The 25,754-nt window shown below is 45.3% G+C and overlaps 1 pseudogene; it reads right to left on the reverse strand.

Moving 5' to 3' along the window:
* Positions 1–21,486, reverse strand: part of LOC149305315 (uncharacterized) — a 76,950-nt pseudogene extending 55,464 nt beyond the window's left edge.
* Positions 21,487–25,754: the final 4,268 nt, after the last annotated feature.

Consider the following 25,754-nt stretch of genomic DNA (forward strand, 5'->3'; position numbering starts at 1 on the left):
AGGGGCAGGGATGGTGGGAGGGACGGGGATTCCAGCCAATCAGGGCCAGGGATGGTGGAAGGGACAGGGATTCCAGCCAATCAGGGCCAGGGATGGTGGAAGGGCTGGGGATTCCAGCCAATCAGGGCCAGGGATGGTGGAAGGGACGGGGATTCCAGCCAATCAGGGCCAGGGATGGTGGAAGGGCCTGGGATTCCAGCCAGTCAGGGCCAGGGATGGTGGAAGGGACGGGATTCCAGCCAAACAGGGCCAGGGATGGTGGGAGGGACGGGGATTCCAGCCAATCAGGGCCAGGGATGGTGGAAGGGACTGGTATTCCAGCCAATCAGGGCCAGGGATGGTGGAAGGGCTGGGGATTCCAGCCAATCAGGGCCAGGGATGGCTGGAGGGATGGGGATTCCAGCCAATCAGGGCCAGGGATGGTTGGAGGGATGGGGATTCCAGCCAATCAGGTCCAGGGATGGTGAGAGGGAGCGGATTCCAGCCAATCCGGGCCAGGGATGGTGGGAGGGGTGGGGATTCCAGCCAATCAGGGCCAGGGATGGTGGGAGGGACTGGGATTCCAGCCAATCAGGGCCAGGGATGGTGGAAGGGACTGGGATTCCAGCCAATCAGGGCCAGGGATGGTGGGAGGGATGGGGATTCCAGCCAATCAGGGCCTGGGATGGTGGGAGGGACGGGGATTCCAGCCAATCAGGGCCAGGGATGGTGGAACGGACTGGGATTCCAGCTAATCAGGGCCAGGGATGGTGGAAGGGACTGGGATTCCAGCCAATCAGGGCCAGGGATGGTGGGCGGGATGGGGATTCCAGCCCATCAGGGCCAGGGATGGTGGAAGGGACTGGGATTCCAGCCAATCATAAGAGCAGGGAAAGGTTCTGTGGTTGGTTTGGTATGCTCTCCAGCTCTTTTGGAACAGCAGGGTGAATGGAATGGATGGAAGGGGAGATAGATATTTGTCAGGCTCCTAATTGCAGCCCCTCTTGCAACACAAAAGGCATTACTTTGAAAAAGGAACAGCTTGTATTGAAGAAGATACATGTAATAGAAGTGACTTTTTTTTGTCAGGAATGAATGAAAGTAGAAACATATCACTTTTATAACCATATGAATCCACCCCACTCCATTTACCAATAAAGCTAATTAGTTGGATAGCCCTTTCCTGCCCTTTTCTGCGCAATGTCCTCCAATGCGGGATTCTGGCAGTTTTCCCCAAAACAATGTAGTTCTCTTGTGCCTTATCTCAACCACTTCACCTGTGGCCTTGGACCACAGAGCTCAGCAACACAACAGTTTTAATTAACATTATGGCATGGCTATATATATAGCTATCTATAATATAAAACCTTATCAATCTCCAGATTATATGATACCATATGAAAATATAATAAACATAAACCCTATGCAACATAATATAATATAAAAATACCAAGAACTCTCTAGGTTCCCCCTCCTTTTACAGAGACCAGTCTTTTAAACTCAAGCCTCTGTTAGAAGGATGATTCCCACACATTCCAGTCCTAGCAAACAATCACATTCTTTAGCCACGATCTCCCTACCTCTTTCTAGTATCTTCTATTAAAGGGCATATTAAAACATATTACTTTAACCCACCATAAATCCCAACTATCTTAACTCTAATTTAAAGTATAGACAACCTTGGTATCTATGCAACCTCCGCTTGTGTTGCTTTAGCTTGGGAATTGGGGGCTGGCTTAGGGAGGGGTTGAGCAAGTTCCTTTGGACCTCAGACTTTGCAAAAAGGTGTTAATGGATGTTTCTGCCTGGATTCATCAATAAAGCTTCTTTTGTTTCAAATGAGTTTGATCTTTTGAGCACAGGACTGACTCTAGATCTCACATTGCAACTTCAGGCTGATGCCCCTTGCCTGAGAGATTGAGACTGTCCCATTGTGACCTCAGTCTGCTGCTCCTTACCTGAAGGATTGAGACAGGACTGTTGTGATCTCACCCTGAGGTTCCTTGCCTTAAAGACTGAGATGGGACTATTATGACTTCAGGCTCGTGCTCTTTACCTGAGGGATTGAGGCTGGCCCATTGTGATCTCAGTCTGATACTCCTTATCTGCAGGAATAAAATGGGACTATTGTCACTTCAGACCTGGAGGACTGATACTGGCCCATTGCAATCTCAGGCTGACGCTCATTGCCTGAGAGATTAGGACTGGCGCAGTGTGACTTCAGGCTGATGCTCCTTTCCTGATGGATTGAGAAAGGACTACTGTGACTTCAGGCTGATGCTCCTTTCCTGATGGATTGAGAAAGGACTACTGTGACTTCAGGCTGATGCTTCTTTCCTGAAAGACTGGGAATGGCTCATTGTGACCTCAGGCTGATCCTTGTTGCCTGAGAGATTGAGACTGTCCCATTGTGACTTCAGGATGGTCCTCCTTACCTGAACGAATGAGATTGGCCCATTGCAATCTCAGACTGATGCTCTTTATCTGAAGGATTGACACTAACTCATTGTGAGTTCGGGCTGATGTTCCTTCTCTGAAGGATTAAGATGGGCTTATTGTCTTCAGGCAGGTGTTCCTTACCTGAAGGATTGACCCTGGCCCATAGTGACCTCAGGGTTATGATCCTTGCCTGAAGGATTGCGTCTGACTCATTGTAACCTCAGGCTGATGCTCCTTACCTCAGGCATTGAGACTTTCCAATTGCGATCTCAGAATCATAGAATCCTAGAATCCTTGAGTTGGAAGAGACATCAAGGACCATCCAGTTCAACCCTCTTCTGCCATGCAGGAAATCTCAATCAAAGCATCCCTGACAGATGGCAATCCAGACTCTGTTTAAAGGCCTCCAAAGAAGGACACTCCATAATTCTCCATTGAGGGAGTGTGTTTCACTGTCAAACAGCCCTTTCTGCCAGAAAGTTCCTCCTAATGATGAGGTCGAATCTCTTTTTCTGGAGCTTGCATCTATTGCTCCGGGTCCTAATCTCTGGAGCAGCAGAAAACAAGCTAGCTGCCTTCTCAATGTGACATTCCTTCAAATGTTTAAACAGGGCTATCATATCACCTCTTAACCTTCTCCAGGCTAAACATTCCCAGCTCCCCGAGTCTTTGCTGATAGGGCATGGTTTCCAAATCCTGCACCATTTTAGTTGCCCTCCTTTTGGACACATGGCTCCAGTTTCTCAATGTCCTTTTTGAATTGTGGTGCCCAGAACTGGACACAGTATTCCAGGTGGGGCCTGACCAAAGCAGAATAGAGTGGCATTATTACTTCCCTTGATCTAGACACTATGCTTCTATTGATGCAGCCTAAAATCGCTTGGACTTGTTAGCTGCCACATCGCACTGTTAACTCATGTTGAACTCGTGGTCTACTTGGACTCCTAGATCCCTTTCACACGTAGTTTCATTCAGCCAGGTGCCCCCCATCCTACATCTGCTCATTTCCTTTTTCAGGGTCCCAGACAGGAGGAAAAGGATGAAGAGCAGGAGGCCCTTTAACAGCTCCAGGGCCAGCAGCGAGGCTGCAGCTCCCTTGGCTGGTGGAGGAGGGAGAGCTGCTGGGGGTGGCACTCGGCCCAGTCCTCACTCCGAGACTCCTAGACTCCCGTGGCTCCTTCCCTCGTTGTGGGCAAAAGCCCTATAAAGACCTGCCCCCTCTACTCCTGCCGCTGTTTCAACAGGAGGGATAAAGAGGAAGGGCAGGAGGCCTTCTCACATCTCTTGGAGCACCTGCGCCTTTTCCCTCTCTCCTTCCCCTTTTTGTCCAGTCCTGTCCTGGGCAGGAATATTTGTTGATAGCGTATGCTTGCTTATTTTAACTTTTTAACTCTTACCTGCATCTTTTGTCTATGTGGGCATAAATAGATTTGTTGTAGTCTGTATATGTTGCATCTAGTTGGGATATTGTCTATTGGTTGAGTTGTTGTTGCTAATCTCTTGATATCTAACTGATACTAGGTACTCCTTTGTCACAGAATGGATACAGCTAGAAGAGATTGTAAACTTCTGGAAGCGTCTCCTTTTTTGGACCAATCTCCCAAGGAAAAAACTGTGCAAACAAAGATTACCCAATACTATACCAAGAGTAGACAAGACTCTGCTGACAGAGACACTGAATCTAAATTAGAGCCTAATAATACTCAAGTGAGAGGAGCATCCCCTCCAAGCTAGATTGGCCGCTTGATAGCAATGGCTCCTTGGTGCTTGCACTCAAGAGCCCTTCCCTCCCAAATCTTGCCTCTGAGATAGCAAGATGGGATGCCAGTAAAGCACATGCAAGAGGATTATTAACCCAGAGGATGAGAGAAATAAAAAGGTTAGAGAAACAAAAAGAAGATAAAATAAGGAATGAACTTAAAGTTAAAGAAGAAAAATTGAAACAAGCAATGGAGGATAAGAAAATAATAAATGAGATAAAACTCCTAATAAAATAGAAAAAAAGGTAACAGAGGAGATAGTGGACAACTTAAAGAAACTTAAACAAAATCAATTTGAAAACGCTAACAAAATAAGTCGCTGAATGGAGAATAGATTGAGGAAAGAGAGGGGAAGAATTATAACCAAAATTAGGCAAAATGATAAGATTATAACGAAACAAGGAAAAATTAAAAATGTATTTGTTAACTATTTTGAACGCTTATTTGAAAAACAAATTGAGCCCCCTTTATGGGAAAAATATTTAAAAGAAACAATAGCTGGACATAATACAGTAAAGATACAGATTAGACAAAAAGAATCCTTAAATGCAAAAATTACGACTGAAGAAGTTGGAAATGCAATAGGAAAATTAAGAACCGGAAAATCCCCCGGTATAGATGGCCTCAGCTCTAAATATTATTTGGAGAGGAATTGACAGGACCTTTAAAGGAAATTTCGATTTGATGCAGACAGAAGGAAAACCAGAAACATGGGGGGAAACTATAATATCTCTAATACTAAAGGAGGGTAAAGATGAACAATTAGTGGCCAAGTATCGACCCATTTCATTGATAAATAACGATTATAAGATTTTAGCGTCAATAACGGCAGACAGACTTAAAAAGATCCTGATGGTAAAAATAGAAGAAGATCAAAACGGATTCCTACCGGGGAGGCAGATAAAAATTAATATTAGGACCCTAATTAATGCTTTGGATTATTATAATACCCACAATGAAAGAAAAGCAGCCTTGCTATTCATTGATGCAGAGAAGGCTTTTGACAGCATCAGCTGGAAATGTATGTCAGAATTAATCATCGCAATGGATATCGGTGAGAACTTTGTTAAATATGTGACAGAAATATACAAAAACCAGACAGCCTGCTTAAAAATCAATGGTGAATTAAGGAAGGAATTTCATATACTGAGAGGGACAAGGCAAGGCTGCCCGTTATCGCCATCGTTGTTCATTGTTGTGTTAGAGTTTCTGTTAAATAAAATTAGCAGTAACCCAAGGATAAAGGGACTTAAGATAAAGGGGGAAGAAGTGAAGGTGAGAGCTTATGCAGATGACTTAGTTGTAATATTGGAGGAGCCGGTAAACAATATAGAACATTTCATGAGTGACTTAAATTGGTTTGGAAGGCTCTCAGGATTTAAGATCAATAAAGGGAAATCTGTGATGATAACTAAAAACTTGACTAAACAGGAAAAAGAGATACTGAGGCAAAAAGCAGGTTGTAAGGTAGGAAACAAAGTGAAATATTTGGGAATGTGGTTGTCCAGTAATAATATGAACCTTTTTGACAACAATGATAAAATAACCTGGAACGATATACGTACAGAAATGGGTCTAAACTAAACTTATCCATTCTTGGCAAAATAGCTGCAATAAAATGACCATACTCCCTAAGATATTATTTCCATTCATTAATTTACCAATTAACATAGCATCAAGGATGATAGAAGACTGGAATAAAGAACTAAAAAAATTTATTTGGGAAGGAGGTAAAGCTAGAATTAAATGGAACATCTTAAAGGAAACGAAAGAGAGAGGGGGATGTGCGATGCCGGACTTAATGCTATACAGATGGGCATGTAATATGATATGGTTACAAGACTGGATTAAACTGAATCATAAGCGGACATTAAATTTAGAAGGACCAGACTTCAGATTCGGGCGGCACGCGTACTTATGGTACAATAAAGCTGCTGTGAATAAAGACCTCAATAATAACCCGATATGCAGAGCTTTGTTAGAAACATGGGAAGCTGTCAAGACGAAATTTTATTATCAAATACCAGGATGGGTATCAGCTCAGGAGGCCTTGGTCAATAGGAGGGATTCAGGAAAATGTTGGCTAAAATATAGAGAATTAATACAAATAAATAAAAAACAAGAGATTTCCATAAAATCTAGAGAGGAATTATTAAAAGAAAAAAAGAAATAAACTAGCAGAGTTATTACCAAATAAGACATAGATTCAATGAGGATATGAAGATTACAGGAACTGAGATAAAACCAAATGAATGAGATGATTTGATCATGAAAGTGGATGAGGGGGAAATATTGGTAAATATTATTTAGAGAAAGAGAATGAGAAAAAGAGCCAGTAAAACAATACATGATCGATTGGGCAAGAGAAATAGGGCATGAAATCCCCTTAGAAGCCTGGGAGACAGCGTGGAATCTGGAATCTACAATGGAGCTAAGCAAACTAAACAATAGAAAAGGAACATGAGATAAAGGAGTTTCTGTGTTGCTTTTCCTCACTTCATTGATATTACTCATAACTGCTAAATGAAATCCCTTCAAATGTCTGAAAACAGGGACTTGAGCTGGTTGGCACCAGTTTACTTAAACCAGTTGTTAACATTTTTCAGGTTCATGGCTACCTCACAATACTCTTCTGGCTCTGTTATGGACACCTTCTGCCTCTCTTATGGACACCTGTTCTGGCTCTATTCTGGACTTTCCCAAACAGAGCTAGACTGTCTTTGCTTGGGCCTTCCCTCCCCTCCACGCGTCCACATGCCTGATCTCCTTCCATTTCTCCCTCCTCTCTCCAACTTCCCCAGCTGCTCTCAGGCCATCTGCACTGCTTCAGCATCTCTTCCCTGCCATTCTATATTTCACATTCTCTCTTACACACAGATAGAGAGAAAAAGGGAATGGTGCAGGAAAGAGACACTTTCAGTCCCATTTGGTGAGAAAGGTAGGATAATAAATATAATCCATTGGAATGGCTTAGGAAGGGGTCTGGGGAGTCCAGTATTGGTGAGGGTAGGGCTGCAGAGAGGAGCCTTCAAACAGCCTGAAGACACCTCCAAGACTGGGCTGGGCAGCTACTGGGGACTGGGCAGCCACACTGGGCCCACAGGGATCTCAGAGGCAGCCCCATTGGCCCACCTGGGGAAAAAGACGTAATGTTTACCTCCTCAATATTCCCCAGCATCCTATTGTCATTGTTTGGCTCAATCTGAGCCATTGTCGGGCCAAGAGAGGATATTGGAAGCCGGTCCAGAACATAGAAACACTGAAACATAGATCAAAAAGACCTGAAAACTTGCTAAGGGATGTACCAAAGAGAATTTGGGGCCAAAAGATATTAAGTGCCATGGTTCTTTCCTAGGATAGATTTGCAGTTTAGCAAAGGGCATTTACAATCATCAACTAGAGAGCGCTAGTGGCTCCGTAAAGTACAAATTCCAAGATTTCAAGGATGTTGCTTTGACCATTAAAGTGGGATCATAGTGCCATGTATGTAGCATGCAAGACCCCCCCCCCTTTTCTGAAGGAAGAACAATAGACCCAAGTTCCTTACCCAGAGAGGATAGGTTTTCATAGGTTTCAATAATAATAATAATAATAAATTTTATTTGTGTTTCCCCGCCTCTCCCATAGGATCGAAGCGGGGTTACAGACTAATTAAAAACCATTACACAATCTCATAAAAACAGGATAAATAAACTCCAATATAAAATTCTACAAACTCTATGGACAACATACAGCAGTGTAAGGCAGGGAATCAATCGCATCGAAAATACTATTCATTCTACAGAGAGGAAGGCTTGGCAAAAGAGAAAGGTTTTAAGTCTCTTTTTAAATGATTCCAGGCGGTCATAAGACGGAGCTCCTCGGGAAGACTATTCCAGATCCGCGGGGCTACTACAGAAAAAGCCCTCTGGGATGTGGAGACATATCTGGAAGATGGTATTTCCAACAGGTTCTTCCCGGATGTTGTAAGTGTGCGGGGCGGATTATATGGGGAGATGCGGTCCCTCAAGTAACTCGGGCCCAAGCCATGTAGGGCTTTATAAGTGATAACCAACACCTTGTAATGCACTCGGAAGCGAATGAGCAGACAGTGGAGATCTTTCAATATAGGTGTTGTATGGTCAAACCTAGATGCACCGGTGACCAATCTGGCTGCCATGTTTTGTACTAACTGAAGCTTTCGGGCTTGGTACAAGGGTAGCCCCATGTAGAGCGCATTACAGAAATCTAAGCGAGAGGTTACCAGAGCATGTACCACCGTTTCAAGGTCCCTTTGGCCCAGGTAGGGTCACAGCTGGCGTATCGACTGAACCTGATAGCAAGCACTTCTGACTGTCGCATCTACTTGAGATGTCAACTGCAGAGACGAGTCCAGAAGTATTCCTAAACTGCGAACTTCATCCTTCAGGGGAAGTGTGACCCCAATCAGGACAGGTGGATAAACTTCCTTCCCCGGGCCTGGGGAACCTATCACCAGTACTTCCGTTTTCTCTGGATTCAAACTGAGTTTGTTTTCCCTCATCCAGCCCATTACCGACTCCAGGCAGGCATTCAGAGGAGAGACACCATCCTTAGACACCGCATCAGTCGGAGACACAGAGAAACATATTTGGGTGTCATCAGTGCCCCCGATACCCAACTCTCTGAGACATTCCAGAAGGATACCGTGGTCAATGGTATCGAAAGCCGCTGAGATGTCCAAAAGCACCAACAAGGTCACGCTTCCCCTGTCGATGCCCAGACGGAGATATCACTTCGTTATATAAACATTTCTGCTTCGGACTCAAGAGTGGCCATTCCTCCTCACTCCTTCCACTCTTCCCCCTCAGTCTCTCTCTCTCCCCTGAAGGCTTCAAACTGACAAGTGCCAAGCGCTGAGGCAGAGTAGGGTTTGGCTATTATTTTAAATGTATATTTTACACATATTTTATGTTATTATTTTTTCTTGTAACCCACCTTGATTCCTTCGGGAAAAGATGGGATCCAAATAAATTATTATTATTATTATTATTATTATTATTATTATTATTATTATTTTTAATTCATCCACAGTTAGAGGGCATAAGAGTGCAGTGGAGTAATCACTGTTGTATATAATGATGCATTCGGCCTTCAAAGGAGATAGAAGGAGATGACATTGTAGATTCTTTTCTGTGTATTAACTGTGCTTTGGATAGAGTAGAAGAATGTAAACTGAGTAACAAGATAGAAGTAAATATGAAATAGAGAAAGAAAGGAAAGTTATGATACATGGTAAAGTATAGAATAAATTAGAAGTGAGGAAGCTGAAATAAGATCTTCTTTCCTATTCTTCTAGAAGTGAGAAAGAAAGGGAGAAAGAAGATAGATGTAGTAAAAAGAGTTAGGTATGTAGTTGAAGGTATGTGTAAGTGTAGAAGGTAGAGGTTACAGTTGGGTAGAGTGGAATGATGAGTAAGAGAGTGGTACAGTTGTGAAGGAGAGAGAGAAAGGAGAGAGGTGGAAAGAATGAGAAGAAGGTAGTAGGAAGGTAGGATGACATGCGGTTTAAAGAATAGCGGAGGTAGGAAGGAGAAAGATGAAGATGGAAGAAGTAGATGGTATTAAGAAGAACAAAAAAAGAACAAGTGTGATGTATGTTTGAATTATAATTGTATTGATTGCATGGTGGTTTATTCTGAAAATAAAAGGAATTTGAACATTATTTACAGTTTGACCTCAGTATCTGCTGAGGTTTGGTTTCAGGACCCCACAAAGTAACCAAAGTCTGTGGATGTTCAAGTCCTATTACAAACAATGGGGTCGTCATATGATGTGGCTTACATAAAATGGCAAAATCAAGGTTGGCTTTTTGGGGATATATTGAGATGCAGAATCTGTTGATACTGAAAGCTGACTGTGAAATTTTAAAAAGCAGTTGAAATCATCCTATTAAGAGAAATGTAACCCATGTCATTGGACCCCATGGAGAAGTGGTCAGATGGAACCAAGGAGAATGTGTTTCTTTGGTTGGTTTCCCTGGAAACAACTGAGAATCTTCTCCACGGTGGGAGTTGAGTCAGTTGAGGCTGAGAGAAGGTGGAGAGACCTCAGGACAAGAGCATTTCTCTTGGTTCGTTTGCCTGTTTCCTATTTTATGTTAGTATTTTGAGTACTGTCTTTCTTACAGTGGAAGCTGCTCCTGAAGGCATCACAAGTTGGACTGGTTGATCTCACCTGAAAGCATCCTTCTTATTCATTCATTGCTATTGTACATCCATTGAACTGTATAGTTGTGTTATTTATTAAACTTCATCCCACCTTTCTCCCATGGGTGGGTCTCAAGGTGGCTTAGAATACAAAATGTAGAATGAACAAAAGCATTTTTTAAAAAGAACACATGCGACTAAAATAAGGATACTGTTGTTCTTTCGGTTGCAAGTTAGTTCTCCAAGATCTGTAAGGGATGATCTACAAATGTTAACTGGGAGGGAAAGAGGGCATTGGAGGAGAGTGGCTTGCAATTATATCACATAGACAGTAGTGAATGGAGACTTCCATGTGCTCTGTCTCTTAGTCTGAGCTCTTTGTGGTGCTGATTCTATCTTGGAACTGGGCTCAGGGCTGGCCCTACCATATAGGTGACCTAGGCGGTTGCCTGGGGCACAAAAAGACCAGGGGTGCAATTTGCCCGCTCTTCTCCTGCTGCCCAGGGCCTGACTCAGGGGAAGCAGGGGCCGGTGCTTGGCTGGAGCGCAGATCTAGCCCCGCCGCCAGCAGAGCAGCAGCAGGCGCGACTTTGGCACTCTGGGGTGCACGCTCCCAAGGGCCCTCTCCCTTTCCTTTCTGGCTGGGCTGGGGGCTGGGGCAGCCAAGGCAGCGGCAGCAGGCAAGGGCAGAGGGCACTTGGATGGAGCGTGTACGAGCGCACCTCCGGCCCCAGGACGCAAAGTCTCGCCTCCTGCTGCTCTGCTGCTGGGGCTAGAGCAGGAGTTCCCAACCTGGGGATTGCAACCCCTTTGGGGGTTGCCAGGTTGGGAATCCCCCCACCTCCCCCTCCCCTTCTCCCCGCGGGTGCTGGCGCTGGAGCAGAAAGGGGAATGGGTGGGGTTCCCTCCTTTGCCTTCCCCCTGCGAGTGCCCGCTCTGGCTCAGCCACCCGAGAGGAGGAAGGGACAAGGGCCCCTCCTCCTCTCCCTTCCTTTCCGCGGGTGCAGCCACTTCCAGGGAGGAAGGGGGGGGCCTTCTCCTCCTTCTCCTTTCCTTCTCGCGGGTGCAGCCACCCGAGAGGAGGAAGGGACAGGGGGCGCCTCCTCCTCTCCCTTCCTTTCCGCGGGTGCAGCCACTTCCAGGGAGGAAGGGGGGGCTTCTCCTCCTTCTCCTTTCCTTCTCGCGGGTGCAGCCACCCGAGAGGAGGAAGGGACAGGAGGGGCACCTCCTCCTCTTCTCCCTGGGGCTGCCAGGCAACCGCGGGGAGAAGGGGACGGGACTACAAGCCCCAGCGGGCTTTGCGGCCAGAAGTCCCGCACCTTTTCCCTTGGCAGCCTCCCTAATTGGTTGGGATGCTGGGAAGGGGTGGGAATTCCGACCACAAAGCCCTCTAGGATTGTAGGCGGGCAAAAGTCCCACCCCTTCCTGGCTTCCCAACCAATCAGGGAGGCTGTGGGTGGGACTTTCGTCCCCAATGAGGGTCACGGCCCAACAAAGGTTGGGAACCGCTGTTTTAGTTGGTTGTGTTCTCCATTTTTGGATTGTCCTACAATTTGTCCTACATTTTGTTGTACAGCATATCCTACTTTTTTCCTACATTCTGAGGGGGTACCGGGGGAGGCGCCAAAATATTTCTCGCCTAGGATGGCCAAATATCTAGAGCCAGCCCTGACTGGGCTCCAGCCCCATGGATGAAAACCTGGAGGAAATTCAATGCCCCAATAGTATGGAAGTCACAGACTGACAAAGTTTACATGAACTGTGAAAAATGTGATGTTTGTTTTGCTGTTGTCTGTCCTAAATTTCCCATCTCCACTTAATGACCCCAAGATCAAGCAAGAAGAGAGAAGGAGAAAACTGTGTCTCCTTCCACTTTCTCAACCCCAGGCAGAAATGTATGAACCTCTTCCATGGCCATGCTTAGTCACAGTTTTACCCCTTAAAAAACACAATGCTTGTAATCTTTCACAGAAGACATCTTATTTGGGAGGCAGTTCAAGAAAAATCCTACCAGGAAGGTGCCCTAAATTCCTTCTCCTAGGCATATAGGCTGGTGGGCTTTTTCATCCACAGTCATACGGTGGAGGTGGCCTATGACAAACCTCCACAAATGAATAACTGCCTTCGACTTGAGCACTAGCGAACCTGTTAAAAGTTTACACGCATGAAGAGAGTTCTGCCTGATGTATCCTATGATGCTTCTTCTGAGTTTCACTTAATTTGCGGAGGTAAAATTGTATTCATTTGTTAGACTGTTCTTATACCTTTTTTAAAAATCTTCTCCAGACAAAGGACTTGGAAAGAAGAAAGGTCTTTCCACAAAATTGTCTGGCCTTAAGATGAATGAGAAAGGCATCATGCGAAATGAAGAAGAGACGGTGATCGTGAACCAGACAATTCTTGCTGACCCAGAGGAGGGAGCCAAGTGAGTCTGGGACACTTTTCTGCAATAGGTTCTTGGCCTCAGGAGAAAAGCCGCAATATGGAAAAGGGGCACCACCTCATCTTTCTACTCTTTGTTCAAATGGGCAGGTTTTCTCTGACCTACAGAGTCAAAGCAGCCCATTTGGATGTTGAATGCGGATTGGAGGATGACTCACATTTGCCACTGGGATCTGACTGGCATGGCTACAGAAACGTGGATCTCATAGAATCAGATGACGACCTGTAACTAACCGACAAGCTACAGAAGAAGCCTCATGCACTTTCCATGGTGTTTTAGAGTTGGGCAGCGTGTTCACATCTCCTTGTCTTGAAAGAGAGTTAGTTTTTCCTCCCCACTGAGAATTTGTCCTTAAAGTAACAGAGGTCAGGGCAGGGGAACATTAAATCCATCCCAAACTTTTTACTGAACTCTCTTCCCCCCAATAAATTCAATGTCTTGGATTGTCAAGATAAAAACCAACATGGATTCACTGTCCCACTAAGATGGAAGCCACTAAGGGGGTTGGATACAATGGGACACAGACCTTTGTCTTTAGTGAGAGCCATGCAATGAGTTTTATGAGGCAAGTCAGGTCAGATCTAGGAGTCCAAGTAGACAACAAATTGAACGTGAGTCGACAGTGCGATACGGCAGCTAAAAAGGCCAATGCCATTTTAGGCTGCATCAATAGAAGTATAGTTAGAAGTTAAGAGGTGGCATGATAGCCCTGTTTACATACTTGAAGGGATGTCATATTGAGGAGGGGGCAAGCTTGTTTTCTGCAGCTCCCGAGACTAGGACCCAGAAGAATCGATGCAAGCTCCAGGAAAAGAGATTCCACCTCAACATTAGGAAGAACTTCCTGACAGTAAGGGCTGTTTGACAGTGGAACACACTCCTTCCTTAGAATATAGTGGAGTCTTCTTCCCTGGAGGACTTCAAACAGAGGCTGGATGGCCATCTGTTGGGGATGCTTTGATTGAGAGTTCCTGCATGGCAGAATGGGGTTGGACCCCTTTGGGGTCTCTTCCAACTCTGTAATTCTATGAATCCCCTTAAATCTTCCATCATTTTGAGATAGTCCATCACTTTATCCCAGTCTTATTATATAATGTACTATATTCCAGTATTCTTTGACTTTGCGCTTCTCCAAACAGATCAAAGCAGCTACCAGTAAAAGCATCAGTAAAATACTGTAGCAACTTATCATTGTTGCTTCCAAAACCCTCCCAATTCCTCCCATCCACCTTAAAATACAATTAAATTCTTAAACAGTGATTAAAACAATGATTAAAAATAGAGCAGAGGCAGTTAGAACAGTTGTTGAACAATTTATTAAATGAATAGGAGATTGCTGTGATGTTAATCTGGAAAGGCCTGCTGTAAGATATACGTCTTGATCGCCTTTTTAAAGCCTTCAAGACTGGTGATATATCAGATCTCTTCCGGAGGCTATTCCATAAACTGGGAGCTGCAGAAGAGAAGGTCCTCTGGGTAAATGCAGCCAGCCTTGTTATTGCTGGCTGAGTAAGCTTTTACTAGAGGACCTCAGTGTGTGGGGCGGATTGTATGGGAGAAGGAGATACCGTAAGTAAGCTGGACCCAAGCCATAAAGGGCTTTAAAGGTTATAACCAACACCTTGTACTGTCCCCGGAAATTAATGGGCAGCCAGTGAAGAGACGTTAGTATAGGTGTGATTGTTAGGGCGTGGAAAGACGCGCTGTGTCCACCACGACCACCTGCAGAGTTGAACCACGTCGACAAGACGCCAGGGAGAAGGAATCTGAAGAGATGTCTGCAAAGGTATTCAGGCCAAGAAGGAGAATATTCCTTCACCACTGCAAACGGCTTTGAGCTCCCAGCTTGAGAAATAACGACAAGAGCACTTCAAGCCTTCACTCTACACGAGGGCTTTAATAAATAAATTACTTTAATAAATAAGTTACTTTGCCAACTAAAACAGCCATAACAATAAAACAGAGAGGCAGTTACTCTAACAGCAACTGTCATAACTGAAACTCTTTCTCAGAAGGACTGACTGCATCAACATTCCATAATGCAAGGGTCAGCTGTCAACTGCCACTGGAACTGTAATAGGTTCCACTACAGCTCTATCTTGTGGTCACATACTTGTCATTTCCTAACAGTGATATGGTCCCCTCTAGATCTTCCAGTGACCACTCTGGCTGCCATATTTTGAATTAGTTGAAGTTTCCGGACTTAATACAAGGGTAGCCCTATGTAGAGCGCATTACAGAAGTCAAGACGTGTGGTTACCAGCTCATGCGCCGTAGTTTTTAGGTCTTCAGGTTCCAGGAAGGAAGGCAGTTGGCGTATCAACCGAAGCTGATAACATGCACTCTTGGCTGTCGCATCTATCTGAGCTGACATCTGGAGCAAAGGAGCAGGAGCACCCCAAGACTGCGAACATAGTCCTTTAGGGGAAGTGTGACCCCGTCCAGGACCGGTTGACAAACCTCCAGACATGGGTCAGGGGCTCTAAAAAGAAATACTTCTGTCTTATCTGGATTCACTTTAAATTTGTTTTTCCTCATCTTTCCGATTACTGCCTCAAGACATTCATTCAGAGGGGAGATGCCTTCCTTAGTTGACGCTCAGGTCTGGGGCATGAAGCAGTATAGTTGGGTGTCATCAGCGTACTACTAGCACCCTACTCCATGCCTCCAGATGATCTCTCCCAGCGGTTTCAGGTAGATGTTGAATAGCATTGGTGACAGGATGGTGCCCTGAGGAATGCCAGATTTAAACTCCCTTTTAGAGCAACATCTGTCCCCAAGCATCTCCATCTGGAATCTGCTTGAGAGATAGGACCGGCATCACTGCAACGCATTGCCCCCGATCCCCAGTTCCCTCAGGCTTTCCAGAAAGATGCCATGGTCAATGGTATCGAAGGCCGCTGAGAGATCCAAAAGCATCAGCAGGGACAAACTTCACATGTTGCTGCTGAAGCAAAGATCATCTAAGGCGACCATAGCTGTCTTGACTCTGTATCCAGTCCTGAGGCCGGTTTGAAATGAGTCCAGATAATCTGTTTCATCGAAGACTGCTTGGAGATGGAGAGCAACTGCCCTCTCAATTGCCTTGTTTAGAAATGGGAGATGAGAGACCGGTCTGTAATTGTTCATATCCAAGGAATCTAGGGAGGGCTTTACCATAAACGGCTGTAACACCGCTTCTTTTCAGCAAGATGGATGAGATGCATTTATGATACATCTCAGGTGAGTCATAAGTGCATCTCCTCCTTGGATGACCAGCCATGAAGGGCAAGGGTCGAGAGGGCAAGTTGTCTTCTTCTCATTTCCAAGGAGCTTATTCACATCCTTGGTACTCACAGATTCAAACTGATCCAGTATGATCTTATTCACAGAGTCACTGGACACCTCACCTATGGCCTCTGCAATAATGCTGGCATCCAAGTCAGGTCTTATCTGAGAGATATTATCTGTGAAATAGTCATTTAAAGCATTTTAATGATCTGTGGAAGGCTCTAATAATGGATTCTGGGGTGAAGGTGGCTGAGTGAGGGCCCAGATCCACCACCACCACCCCCCCCCCCCGACTTCAGCAGTTCCTTCATGCTTCTCTTCCCTTGGCACTTTCACTCCTTTATTCCTCCCTTTTCCTCTTTTAATGTACATCTCTTCAATGGCATCCAAGGCCATTTCAGCATGTTCCCGGAATCAGGAGGGCATTCTTTCTGGGGCTATGGGTCTATCTGCTGGTCCTCCTCTGCAGGGCTGTTGTGAAGAGAAAGATAGGTATATGAGGAGGGGGGTGCCTAATCCGGATCCTGTGGTCCTTTAAGCTTAGTTCCCAGGTTGCCAGGGGGATGTCAGTCTCCCCAGAAGAGGCTTTGGGGTCCCTCCATATCCCTCCTCTTGCTTTGTCCTAGATTTGGGTCCTTCTCTTCCCCCCAGACAGAGCCCCCTTCCCCTAGGATCCCAGAAAAAACTCCCCCCCCCCCCAAATAGTGTTGTTTCCAATGCTATTGAAGCCTATGCTGTGTAATGTTCTTTATTTGGCACAAATATCTCCCCCAAATGAGGCATCAGAAGGGAGGGTCTCTCCTCTGCCACACTTTCCAGGAGGGAGGGGATTTCTCAAAGACCAAAGATCTGGGTTGCCTTCTTTCCTACAACAACCCAACCCCCCCCCCCCGAAGACCCCCACAGCAATCCCCCCAGATGAACGAGGGCTTTCCCCACTTCCCTCCCTCACAGCAGGCTGCAAGGGCAGCAGCTTCAGGGGCTGAGAGTGTGCATGCACAGATGCCCCAAAGGCCCCTCCTGGGCATGCGCAGGGATCGTAAGGCCCTTGCTGCTGCTGCTGCTGCTGTTTATTCCACTGTTGGCCTTTGGAAGAAGGGAAGGACTACGGCCTTTTTTCCTTCCTTCTGGAATGTAGCCCAACCTGCGGAGCTGGACTCAGGAGGAAAAGGCTGGGAAGGCTCTGCTTTGTACATATAGCTCTATCTTTCTGAGTGTTTATATATGTGTGTGTTTGCCTCTGTTTTTATGGCTGGGAATGGAGCTGAGGGCTGAGGAGAGAAGAAAGGGTCAATTTTGTGCAAATGCAGACCTTCTGTACACCAATGAGTCCAGTGTGTTGAAACAACAAAGAACTTTATTGAGAACACATAGTGAGAAATTCAGCGTTTAAGTCAGAACTGCCCTTCCCAAGCCAAGGAATACATTAAAACCCCCAAACCTAAAATATCACCCTCTTCCAAACCTAGCCCCTCCTCCAATTCCCACAGTCTTTGCCCCACAGGTAACAAGGCCCCCTTTGCCATTCCCAGAAACTAGCCCTTTCTGTTAATATCTGCCCCCAGCTGTCTTCAGCCAGCATCCCACACATTGCAAAAGCTATCATTCCTATAACTATTCTAACCACCTACAACAAACCTAAACTTAACAAAATAAAACTTTAAAACATAAACCGACATATGGACAGACAAACCTAACACACAAAATCACAAGGGCCTTTTCTTATCACCACAGGATTAAAACTATATTCTTTGTATTGCTACTTGACAAATATAATGTTAGTTTATTTCTGGGATTTGTGTGGCTTCTGTCCAGTGTGACCTCTCTCATGTTTCACTAGGTCTGACTTTGAAGAAGAACATTTCCCACAATGCTGGCATTTGTATGGCTTCTCTCCTGTGTGGACTCTCTCATGTTTCACTAGGTCTGACTTTGAAGAAGAACATTTCCCACAATGCTGGCATTTGTGTGGCTTCTCTCCTGTGCGGACTCTCTGATGTTTCACTAGGTTTGATTTCAAAGAAAAACATTTCCCACAATGCTGGCTATTAATACGGATCTCTTCCGGCAGGCCTTTCCAGACTAGAATAGAGTTGCTTCTCCCTGCCCCTGACCCTTACTCTTGCCAACCTTTTTACTATATTGTGTTTTGGATGTTTTAAATTTTCTTGCTGTTTAATAGCTTTTTAAGGGTCAATTAATGTTTTTATAATTGGGAGGAGGGTTGCGGGTTTGGGCGATTTAATTGTATTTCTTAAATTGTATGTCATTTTATTACTATAATCCGCTTTGATTCCTTTGAAAAAGGCGGAATATAAATAAATATCATCATCATCATCATCATCATCATCATCATCATCATCATCATCATGGCATCCCTTCAAGGGGGACCAAGGTCCTTTCAGTATGCTCCCAGAACTGGGGGGGGGATGTTTCTGTTGCTATGGGTCTCTCTGTTGGTCCTCCTCTGCGGGGTTGTTGTGAAGGAAAAGGTAAGTATTTGAGGAGGGTTCCTAATCCAGATCCTGAGGGCCTCTAAGGTGTTAATATCCGTCATATTAACACATTGGAAGCCTTTAGGAAGGCTATGAAGACAGATCTCTTCCGGCAGGTCTTTCAAGACTAGATTAGATCCATTGACTTGCCTCCCCCTCCCCCTGAAATTACCCTTGCCATCGTTAGTGTGATGGAAATTGTTATTGATGTCTCATTCTTGCACTCCCCACTCACCTCCCCTTCCCTCCTTCTCACCTTCAGAAAACGACCCATTTCTTGCCTGAAAATAACCTTTTTACTATATTGTGTTTGGAATGTTTTAAATTTTCTTGCAGTTTAATCGCTTTTTAAGGGTCAATTAATGTTTTTATAATTGGGAGGAGGGTTGGGGGTTTTGACATTTTAATTGTATTTCTTAAATTTTATGTCATTTTATTACTGTAATCCGCTTTGATTCCTTTGAGAAAAGATGGAATATAAATTATTATTATTATTATTATTACATCCTTCAAGGGGGTCCAAGGCCCTTTCAGTATGCTCCCAGAACCGGGGGGGGGGGGATGTTTCTGGGGCGGTGGGTCTCTCTGTTGGTCCTCCTCTGCGGGGGTTTTGTGAAGGAAAAGGTAAGTATGTGAGGGAGGGTGCCCAATCCGGATCGTATGAGCCTCTAAACCTAGTTCCCAGGTTGCCAGGGGATTGCCAGAGCTTTGAGGTCCCTCCGTCTCCCTCCTCTTGGCTTTGGCCTAGATTTTGGCTCTTCTCTCCCCCCCCCCCAGAGCCCCCTCCCCCAGGACTCTGGAGAAAACTTATCCTCCCCCCCAAAATGTTATATCTAATGCTATCCTGAGTGATGCTATTTGGCACAAAATTCTTCCCCAAATGAGGCATCAGAAGGGAGGGTCTCTCCTCTGCCCCACTTTCCAGGAGGGAGGGGGCTCCTCAAAGCCCTTTTTACCTTTGGATCCCCCTCCCCTCCATGGCCATGTCTCTCTCCAAGGGTCCCCCCTGCCCTCTTCTCATAATAACCCCCAAGTAGTTGGGCCCAAAGGAATCCCCCGAGGAGGGGGCAGGGAAGGAAAATGGGAGAGGAGGCCTGGCAGGCCTCCTGCCTTTCTTTGGGGGGAGAATCCCCAAAGAAACCTTCCTTCTTATAACCCCCAAAGGCTTCCCAGAAGACCCTCCAGCCATTTATCTGAATGAACAAGGGCTCTCCCCACTTCCATCCCTCCTCAGAATAGACTATGAGGGCAGCAATGGCTTCAGGGGCTGAGACTGTGCATACATAGATGTCCCCAAAGGCCCCTCCTCAGCATGCGCAGGATCGCCAGGGCCGAGATGCTACTGCTTATTCTGCTGGCGGTCTTTGTGGGAAAGAATGGTTTGTGCCTGGGCTTCAGCGGCCTCCCCTTCTTTCCCTCCTTCCTTTCTTCCTTTGAGGAGACCACAATAGAGCCCAAGGTGCAGAGCTGGACTCAGGAGGGATAGGCATGAAAGGAAGGCTCTAGTTTGGAAATATAGCTGTCCCTGTGTATCCTGGATGTTTGTGTGTTTGCCTCTGCTGTTCTTATGGCTGGGAATGGAGCTGAGGACTGAGGAGAGAAGAAAGGGTCAGTTTTGGGCAAATTCAGAACTTCTGTGCATCAAAGAGTCCAGTGTGTTGAAATAGCAAAGAACTTTATTGCGAACACATAGAAATTCAGTGTCTAAGCCAGAACTGCCCACTCCAATCCAAACAAGACATTAAAACCCCCAAACCTAAAACTCCACCCTCTTCCAGACCTAGCCCCCCCCCCCCAATTCCCACAGTCTATGCCCCACAGGTAACAAGCCCCCCTTTGCCATTCCTGAAATTAGGCCCTTTCTGCCTCCAACTTTCTTTAGCCAACATCCCACAAATTCCAAAAGCTATCATCCCCATAACTATTTTAACCAGCTGTAATAAATCCCAGCCCTCCATCTGCCTAACCTATACCACGACCCACAATCCGCAGCCAAATTTACAACCCAAAGTCATTATCTATACAATTAGCAATTAAAACCCAATCTTTACAAAATACAACCTTAACATAAACAGACATATGGACAGACAAACATTACAAACAAAATCACAACAGTCTTTTCTTAGCACTGCTGGATTGAAAATATATTTTTGGAATTCCTTAGTGACAAAAAGAGTGTTAGTTCATTTCTGGGATTTGTGTGGCTTCTCTCCTGTGTGGACTCTCTGATGTCTCACTAGGTGTGCCATTGAAGAAAAAGATTTCCCACAATGCTGGCATTTGTATGGCTTCTCTCCTGTGTGGAGTCTCTGATGTCTCACTAGGTGTGACTTCCAAGAAAAACATTTCCCACATTGCTGGCATTTGTATGGCTTCTCTCCTGTGTGGGTTCTCTGATGTCTCACTAGGTCTGACTTTGAAGTAAAAGATTTCCCACAATGCTGGCATTTGTATGGTTTCTCTCCTGTGTGGACTCTCTGATGTGTCACTAGGTATGCCTTTGAAGTAAAAGATTTCGCACAATGCTGGCATTTGTATGGCTTCTCTCCTGTGTGGAGTCTCTGATGTATCACTAGGTGTGCCTTTGAAGTAAAACATTTCCCACAATGCTGGCATTTGTATGGCTTCTCTCCTGTGTGGACTCTCTGATGTATCACTAGGTGTGACTTCTGAGGAAAACATTTCCCACAATGCTGGCATTTGTATGGCTTCTCTCCTGTGTGGAGTCTCTGATGTATCACTAGGTGTGCCTTTGAAGTAAAACATTTCCCACAATGCTGGCATTTGTATGGCTTCTCTCCTGTGTGGACTCTCTGATGTATCACTAGGTGTGACTTCTGAGGAAAACATTTCCCACAATGCTGGCATTTGTATGGCTTCTCTCCTGTGTGGACTCTCCGATGCATGACTAGGACTGACTTGTAAGCAAAATATTTCCCACAATGCTGGCATTGGTATTGCTTCTCTCCTGTGTGGGCTCTCTGATGTATCACTAGGTGTGCCTTTGAAGTAAAACATTTCCCACAATGCTGGCATTTGAATGGCTTCTCTCCTGTGTGGACTCTCCGATGCACGACTAGGACTGACTTGTAAGCAAAATATTTCCCACAATGCTGGCATTTATGTGACTTCTTTCTTCTGTGGACTCTCTTGTGACCGACAAATTCTTCTGTAAAAGAGGACAATGAGTGAATCGCAGTGTAAAGACAGGAAAGTGTTACCCCAAGATTTAGCCCCACGTTCACCTCTCCCTATTTGAGATTAAATTAATAAAATTGGTGTGAGTGACCTGAGCATGAACCTATTCTGGATGCCCCCAAATCCATATAATGATTGTATTCTTACTCATAGGAGCTACCAAAGAAGAGATTGAAGGGGAACTGCCATGAGGAAATGAGTAGAAGCAGATAGTCAGGCCATTGAAAAATATTTCATTAAATATATGTAAAACTATTTTAATTGAAAAGTGGCATCATTTCCTGTGAGACTGCCAGAAAGTGTTGAGTCAGAGCACATGGCATGATGCAAGCTAACTGCAGAGGATGCTTCATGCTTTGTGGCACCAGGAGATGACTCACAACCAATACAGTATACAGCGCACATGCGGATTGATGTGGGTTGGTGTTGGGTGTAGAAGAGATTGTGAAGTTGATGGAAGTCAGAGAGGAGAGCTTGCAAATATTTGTTTTATATTGCAACGCAAGCTAAAGAACCTCCAAGGACTTGGAGGAAATCAACTGTGTGTCAGTTATTTTTAAGTGTTGAAAGTGGTCAGTGCATTGCCAATGCCTATATCTGGAGATTTGCTTCTGTACTCTGCTATGTTATTGTAGAGCTCTAGGGATGTCGTCTTCAGACTGTGCTATACATTGGCTTGTGAATGGGACCAGAGTTCAGAGCCAAGAAGGACCTAAGAGCCAGTGTGACAATCCTGTTTGTCTGAGGTATTTTTGCCAAGCACCCTTTGCATTTATTTCAGGTTCATACAATTCTTTCCCCACCCAGGAAACATCCTAAAGCAATTTAAACCTTTTCGAAAGCTCGGTTTCTGCCCCTAAGCAACAATTTCAGTATAAATATCAGCCCCAACTGGCTCTTCTTCTGCGTCAGTCCAGTTGCAGACAGACACTCCGTTGGTTTACACTGCTAAACACCTCACTACACTCGCCAGCCCCACTTGCCATTGGAGTTACTGACTTCTCTCTCCTTTCTGGACCCTCAGCAATTGGAATCTAGATATTACCAGTAGCAAAGCCTTACACTATTCACCACGCCCACCTTTGTTACCCAGTTCTTGTGTGTGTGCATGAACACCTATATGTGTATATGTGTGTGTATGTGTGGATTTTGCTTTCTCCCTAAATAAAACACAAAAACCTATTGGAAATGCCTCTGGAGTTCTATGTGCCTCTGGGTCTGGTATAGTTGGGATGAATCCCGGGGTCACTGTAGCCTCACTCTCTCCTTTGAGCTAAGTATGAAATTCCCCTAAAAGCATAGCACTTGTGGGTGTCCTACCCAGACTTCAGCATTTCGAGTGACAAAGGGCCTCTGGAATCAACCACGGACCTAAGCAAGCTCAGGTTGGAAAAGAAACATGAGAGAAAAAGGGATTATTGTGTTACCTTTTCCTCTCTTCATAGACATTGCTCCTAATTCCTAAATGGAACCCTTAATATGTATGAAAACAAGGGCCTGATTTCAAGTTCAGTTCTGAGGTTCAGTGCTCTACATGGGGATACTGTTGTAACAAGTTCGGAAGCTTCAGTTAGTTCAAAACGCAGCAGCCAGATTGGTCACCGGAACATCTAGGTCAGGCCATATAACACCAGTTCTAACATCTCTACGTTGGCTGCCAATTAGCTTCCGGGCGCAATACAAAGTGTTGGTTATTACCTTTAAAGCCCTACACGGCTTGGGCCTGAGCTACTTGAGGGAACGCCTCTCCCTACACAATCCGCCCCGCCCTCTCAGAACAAAGAGCAGTCTAAGAACAACTTCTCACACAGCGTACACAGCCATGGCCCCCAAGTTATGGAACAACATGCTGGAGGAGATCCCTCTTATCACCATCTTGGATGCTTTCAAGAAAGCACTTAAGACGGTTAGCTTCCAGCAAGCTTACCCACCCGACCTCTTGTAAAGAACTTAAGGAAAAATCCCACTTCTGATCATAATTGTGCATTTTAAACGATGTTTTTATTTGTCCCGAATTGAGTTTTTGGCAACTGGTTGTTTTACGGTGTGTAAATTGGATGCTATCGTTTTTTGTGGCTATTTTATGGTTGCAATACCACCTCAATCCGTTGCGAGAGGGGGGGGGGAAATACAAATAAAACAACTTCTTATTATTATTATTATTATTATTATTATTGAAATCTATCAGGTTGGAGGCTTCCTACCAATCCCCAAGGCCCCTCTCCTGGCCCATCCCAGAGGTCTAGAGTCATAGAGTTGGAAGAGACCACAAGGGCCATCCAGTCCAACCCCATTCTATCATACAGGAATCAAAGCATCCCCGACAGATGGCCATCCAGCCTCTGTTTAAAGACCTCTAAGGAAGGAGACTCCACCAACATCTCCGAGGGAGTTTGTTCCATTGTCGAACAGCCCTTACTGTCAGGAAGGTCCTCTTAATGTTGAGGTGGAAACTCTTTTCCTGTAACTTGCATCCATTGCTCCGCGTTCTAGTCTCCGGAGCAACAGAAAAGAAATGTCCTACCTCCTCGATATGAAATCCCTTCAAATATTTAAACAGGTCTATCATATCACCTCTTAACCTTCTCTTTTCCAGTCTAAACATTCCCAGCTCTCTAAGCCCCGTACCTCATACGGCATGGTTTCCAGACCGTTCCCCATTTTAGTTGCCCTCCTTTGGACACATTCCAGTTTCTCCATATCCTTTTTGAATTGTGGTGCCCTGAACTGGACACAGTATTCCAGGTGGAGCCTGACCAAAGCAGAATAGAGTGGAACTATTACTTCCCTTGATCTAGATACTATTCTTCTATTGATGCAGCCTAAAATTGCATTGCCTTCTTAGCTGCCGCATCGCACTGTTGACTCATCTTTAACTTGTGGTTTACTTGGACTCCTAGATCCCTTTCGCACGTAGTTTCATTCAGCCAGGTGTCCCCCATCCTATATCTCTTCATTTCATCCCCCTCCCAGCCTAATCCCCTTCCCTTTCTCCCTCCACTCTCCAACCTTCCCTCTTGCTCATCTGCACTGCTTCAGCATTTCACCTTCACCATCTCTTTCCTGCCTTTCTATTTTTCACATTTGCTCCTTCTCTCTATCACAGATACACACCCATTTATGTGATGCATAAAAGAGACACTTTGAGGCTCATTTGTTGAGAAAGGTAGAATAATCAATATACAAATAACCCAACGGGAAAGGCAGAGCAAGGGGGCTGAGACCTGGTCTCCAATTTTGGTGAGGATCAAGCACCAGGGAGCAGCCTTAAAACAGTCTTAAGACATCTCTAACACAGGGCTGGGCTACTGTTGGGCATTGGAGGGGGGGCATCACATGGGCATCTCAGGGGCAACTGCACAGTGTATTGCCATAAAATAGGAATCATGTTTTGACCCTAAGTATTGCATCCCTTTGGGGAAGTGGAGGCCATTTTGACACTGTTGGGCCTTCTCTGAGCCATTGCAGGGCCAAGGGAGGTCTTTTCCCCAAGAAGCCTCTCCAGAGCCTCAAAAGGCTGGAAGAGGGCCAAAAAAGGTGGAAAGATACTCAGAGATGTGCTGAGTACCATTTCAGTGCGAAATGCATTAATCTCCATGCTGTCTTCCCACAAAATCCTAGAATTGGTGTGATATCTGGGGCGGGGGGGGGGGGGACTAAGTTTCAGAATAAAAAAGTCCTTTGCTTGCACCAAAAGGTCTATTGAGAAACTCAGGTAGAAGCGCCCATTAACATGTCTAAGCAGTCTCTGAAGTGTCTAAACCTTTTCCCTCCATCGTTAACTATCTCCACACTCCTACCCTTTCCTCCCCCTTCAGCCCCTAAACAGTCTGGCTGCCAAGGTACCTCTTGCCTTATTCTCCACTGTTCACATATGCCTCTCCCCCCGGGGGCATGTCTGCCACCCAAAGCTCACAAACCAGTCAGTTAAGAGCCTCCACAACTGGAGGTTGGATGGTGCTTGGAATGTGTATTCCTGCATGGCAGAAGTGGGTTGAACTGG

Source organism: Sceloporus occidentalis, unplaced genomic scaffold, assembly GCF_023333645.1.
Source record: "Sceloporus occidentalis isolate IW3139 unplaced genomic scaffold, rSceOcc1.0.p SCAF_12, whole genome shotgun sequence".
Lineage (NCBI taxonomy): Eukaryota > Metazoa > Chordata > Lepidosauria > Squamata > Phrynosomatidae > Sceloporus > Sceloporus occidentalis.